The sequence below is a fragment of the Gavialis gangeticus genome, unplaced genomic scaffold, assembly GCF_001723915.1.
Source record: "Gavialis gangeticus isolate Ggan-Ray unplaced genomic scaffold, GavGan_comp1, whole genome shotgun sequence".
In the NCBI taxonomy this organism is placed as follows: Eukaryota; Metazoa; Chordata; order Crocodylia; family Gavialidae; genus Gavialis; species Gavialis gangeticus.
This window is the reverse complement of record NW_017728992.1, coordinates 15,878,608-15,884,076: the sequence shown is the minus strand read 5'-3', so window position 1 is coordinate 15,884,076 and position 5,469 is coordinate 15,878,608.

Below are 5,469 nucleotides of genomic sequence, written 5' to 3'. Positions count from 1 at the left end.
CCCCCCCCCCCCCCCCCCCCCCCCAGCTCACAACTCATGCTTCCTGGGTCTGCAGATGGTAACCAGGGCCCCCCTGTGGCCAATCGCCGAGTGGGGGGGAGTGCTTGGGGGGTCAGCTGCCAAGCACGTGGGGGACCCCCCTGTGCTCCTGTAGGATGCTCCATCTGCCCCACAATCTCAGTGTTCATGAGCCATGCCTGGTACCTCAAGGTATGTAGAAAAAACATTTAAAACTGTGTCTATGGTCCAATTGCTGATTCCTTAAATCAGCATCGAAACTTCTGATTTGGATTTGGCTGAATTGAATTGGGACAGTGATCCAAATCAATGAATCAAGTTGCTGTCCCGTGATTTGGGCTGAATCTGAATCGAATATGGCCTACTTTACACACCCCTGCCAAGTAACTCCTCCACCACCCAACGCTGCAACCCAGACCCTGTGGCTGCACCACCTGTTGGCTTAGAAATGATATTTAAAGGTCTGTTTTTGGGAATTGACTTATAGGTATAGATATATGCATTATAAGGGTTCAAGATGGACTGCAGGGGTTAATAGAAGCAGACAGGCTGTCTTACACGATAAGGCCAATGGATGGACACAGCCTGAGAATTGAGGGAGGCATGCCATAACACAAGATCACAGCTTGAAGGTAGACAGGTTGTCTAACACAACAAGGACACAGCCTGAGAACTGAGGAAGTATATTCCATACTGTCCTATAACACGAGATAAGTGACACCAGCTACAAAGCTCCAGAGCAGCAGAGGGGCTAAGTCTGAGTTTTGGGGGAACAGACCAAATTAGGAAGAGGCCCAGAAGATTACGTGGACATGTGACCACAGAGAGACAACCAACCACTGATAGCCATGGATGAAAAGTCATCAGGAGGGAAGGAGAATACACGAGCAAAGACTTGAGATTAACAAATGGTCCCTCCCTGTCCCTCCTTTCTGTCCCTCCCTGTCCCTCCTTCTCTTCCTTTCCTCTTCCTTCTCTTCCTTTGTCTCATCCTTCCCACCCCTTCTTCTCCCTGAGAAGGCTTCCTGAGACCACCATGGACAGAGGGCATACCAGCAGCCTGTCTGATGCATCCCACTGGAGGGGGGCTGTGGGCCTTGGCATCCCACCTCCAAACTGCTGACACCTAAGAGAGAGCCTCAGAGTGAAACCTGCATCCTAACCAGATGTACTTTGATGACAGCCCTAGGATTGGTAGATAGAGAACTGCTTGATTGTTTGTATTGTTGCTTCTTTTTTGTTATCACTGTATCAGTAAATTTGCCTATTTATCGAATGGAAAGGTTGTGGTTGGTCTCACCTAGAACAAAGGTATAAGGGCTGAGTTCTAAATCCAGTGCCAGCACTTCCCTGCCAGCGTGGGCCTGCCCTCTGGGCACCAAGTCCCACTGGTGTGGGCACCTGCCACCCAACACTGCTACCCAGAGTCTAGGCTTGACCCGCTGAGGCTCCTGTCAGCTGCCACCATATCAGGCCCCACGCCTGCTGACACACAGGGATAAGGGCCCAACCTGAGCTATGCGGAGATGGTGGATCTCATAGCTGTCTGGAGGGGATTACAAAATCCAGTGGCAGTTTGGCCAGGTGACAAGATGCCAATGACCATGTGTACGAGGACATGGCCCAGAGGATGCAGGAGCACAGATACCTGTCATCTGGCCAGAAGTGCTGGGTCAAGGCCAAAACCCTGAGGGCACAGTGGGTCCATGTCTAGGACCATAGCAGGTGATCTGGGGCTGCCAGCTGATCTGGGCTCTTCCTGAGGGAATTGGACAGCATCCTGGCCCCCATGGACCCTGACAAAGCCCAGAACATGAACTAGGTCCCAGTGTGCTCCCCTCAGAGGACACCCGCTTCCCATGAGGACAAACACTGATACAGGCAGTCCTTGGACTTATGACACAATTGGTTCCTGAAAACCTTGTCTTAAGTTGAAGCGTTGTAACTCGGAACCAATTTTCTCATAAGAAACAATGTTATAAATGGGAGAATCATTCCTGAACCAAGGCCTGATACCTTATTTTTAGCAAAAATACTCCAGAATTTTGTACTCGATCAAGTACAGATGAGTAATATAGATACATTAATGTATTTGTATTGTAAATAGCAATCATATTGATTTGGAAGGACTTCTTTGAGGTGATTTTGCTGGACTTTTTGAAGGGCTCTTGGTTGGACTTTTTGAAGGGTTCTTGGCTGGAGTCTTCTCAGGAGTCTTGTCTGCTTTCTTAAAGAAAGTGTCCAAGGAAGTTTGGACAGATGTTCTCCAGGGAGATGGGTGACACAGCGAACTTGTTTGCTGGCATGATGTCACATCGGATCAAGCGTTGTAAAGTCAAAACGAATGTCAGAAACTTGAAACGGTGTCAATTTATAAACGCCGTAAGTGCGAAACGTAACTCGAAATGTTGTAAGTCGAGGACTGCCTGTACTTTCTTTTAATGGAAGCCTTGAATTCAGAATTTAGAAGATGGCATCACGTAGGTTTCTGAGTACCATATTGACACATATCAGGTGAATCTGAATTCTCAGTCTCACAGGTACATGCAATGTCCTACTTCCCAATATACTGGTAAGGGGTCATCTTTAAAATTTCCACACTGACACATTTGTGCCACTCATTAGGGAAGCAACTGGGGCTTTCTCATGAATAAAAGTATGTTGGAAGGCTGTAGATTCCACTAGGCTGTGATCAACCTGTTAGGAGATAGAGTAGGTGTGGTTCCCTGTACACTGTACTCAGGTCAGTCCTAGGCCAGCAGAAGAGCCTTGAGGCTCATCTAACTTATGCTCACCCACCCTCTGGTAACCTTTAAACCACATTCATTCCACCCACTCAAGATCCTAAGCTGAAAGATCCCTCAAAGTTGTTTGTAAAGCATATGAACAGATATGGGATGGTGGATGTACACAGCCATTAATCAGTTAGGATTAAACTTAACATAGAATGCACATTATGTTTTGATCAGCACTACTTGTGGCACTAGGTTTTCCAGTACATATTCATACAGGTGTGTCCATATGAGGTATGGCTTGGAATGAAACCATTGGCATAAAAATTGGTAGTCTATTGCATTGCCCCTAGCAGCTGAAAAGAAGACTTCCATTATTTAATGTCTCCAGTCTCTGCCCTTGTGATTCAATTCATTTGGAATCTCAGTGCCCTCCCTTACTCTTACAGGCACAAGCATATGGTAGTTAAAGCACACTTACTCTAATTTGAATATGGCCATGAAATGACAAAGGTTAACCCTCCATATTCTTATGAGTTAATGCCCTGGGATTGGTAACAATTGATAACCAAGATACTGTTATACATCTAACCCATAAATTGTGCTCTCAGTTTTGAACTGCTCTTTTACTGCAGTTACTCCTAGTGTAATTCCCTCCAGTTTCCCACAGTATCATTTTGAAAAATAAATAAAAAAGAATAGGCCTCCATATTTTGTTCTTACATAACTTACACTAAAAAAATAAGCAGTTAGTTTGTTCTGTTCTATTGATTTTTATCATTACTTTCCTTTAATTGTCTGATTTGGAGATCAGCTATTTTTACAAAATGTTACAGCACATTAAGTGTGGAGTTCTTTAACACTGAAGCTATTTTTCCTATGGAAAGCTCCCGCTGCCAGTGTCTTTATCAAAGCCTGCATTTTCTGAAAGGCTTGGGTTCATCACAAACCTGAGTTCCTGGAGCTTCCCTGCTCTTTGTTAAACTTGTGTTGTATTTTTTAAAAAGTGTTGTTTTCGTGGGACAAAATGAAAACTTTCACAAAGCAGTGTACACTTTGTCAGCATATTTCAAAATCCAGTACAAACTCCCAAAATAGCCTGAAGAGATGCTAGAAATCTCATAATTTGTATTTTAAGCAGCAAAAGAACACTGTACCTTTTTAGGTTGTTGGAGTTTTATTTTTAAAATGTTGATGAATTAAAGGCTTACTTATGTATGATACAATCACAGACTATTTCAGAAAACATCACCTTCAGTTTTCTGGTATTTCTGGAACCAGAAAGGTGGGGAAATTTGTTGTTGTTGTTTTTTAGTGAGGGGTGTCATTCATTTGGTTGGTTGGTTTTGTCTTGGCCTCTTAAGATATTTTTACTGTAGTGTGTTAAATTATCTGGATTTCAAGAGATGCATCCTGGACACACTAAAAGGAGCTGCGGCACTCTTCGTTATCTGTCTTAAACACCGAATATATCTATGTTTGTTTGTTACCACTCTTAAGGCTGCCTTCAAATTAAGCTCTCTTCACCTGCTCACACTCCATATGCACCAAACCAAGAACTGAGGCTGTGGAGGTGCTCCCAGAGTTTCCTCACTGACATAGTTTGGAGTTTGTGGCATGTGGAGCAGGTGGAAAAGGGTGCTGAGGGAACTTATTTCTCTCCAGGAGCCTTGTGTTGGAGTTTACAAAGCCATTCTGCACTAACTTCTCAAATCAAAGTATTTTTCATTTACTTCAGATAAGCTGAGTTCTTGCATTTTGATCCTAAATGGTTTTCAAGGACACTGGCTCAGTCTGAGATAAGCCAACAGCAGCCCAGCTGATTTTAGCTAGTGTTCCAGCTTCACCAAGATTTTGCATTTTCATGCCTAAGTCAGACAGAATGGGCTAGTTTCTATTCCACTTATTAGGTATCTAATTGGACTTAGACACCTAAGTGTGATTCTGTTCCACCCTTTTTGAGTCCCTGAAAATCTGAGTCCCTCCTCTTCCACACTACTTTTTTTGTGATTCAGTCTAAAGGGTTAAAGATGTGCACTCTCATGTCTTAGGTTTTTTCCTGGTAATGCACAAAAACACTGCCCCCCCCCGGGCAAAAAAACCCCCACCAACCAACAAACCCCAAACAAACAAACAAAACAAAACCCCAAACCCTCTGAAAATCTGGATTTCTGGATTCTGCCACTCTTGCCTAGATTGAAGAGTACATCACTCCACTGAAATCCATGCGTCTACATACAGCAGTAAGTTGTTTCTCAGCCTAGACAAGACAGGTGGGATTTGGCCTCAAATTTTTCATTGAAAATGACCATTTTCAAAATATCACAAAAATCTGTGCTGACCATGAAAATGATACAGCCTTCCCCTTAGCCTCGTCCTCCCACTAAAAGCTATTGCATGCCTTCCCCTGTACATTGTGCTATTGTTTCTTATGGTTAGTCTTTGTTTTATTAATGTTTTAGTGGGCAAAGGTGTTTAATGCTGCTGTCATTTGATCTTCGCTGGAGGCCATGGTTTACCACAGTCTCCATTTTCCCCCAGTGACCTTGTGTTCATAACCTACACTTGCTTGGCACAAGTCTGGAATAACTAAATAATCTGAGAGAAATGAAAAAAAGGCAAAGTCTTCTTGCAGTTAAAAAAAATCTTTAACTGCATGTGTCAAGATGTTGCTTTATTCTTTGGGATTAATGTGTGAGTTACAAATAGCTCAACTTCC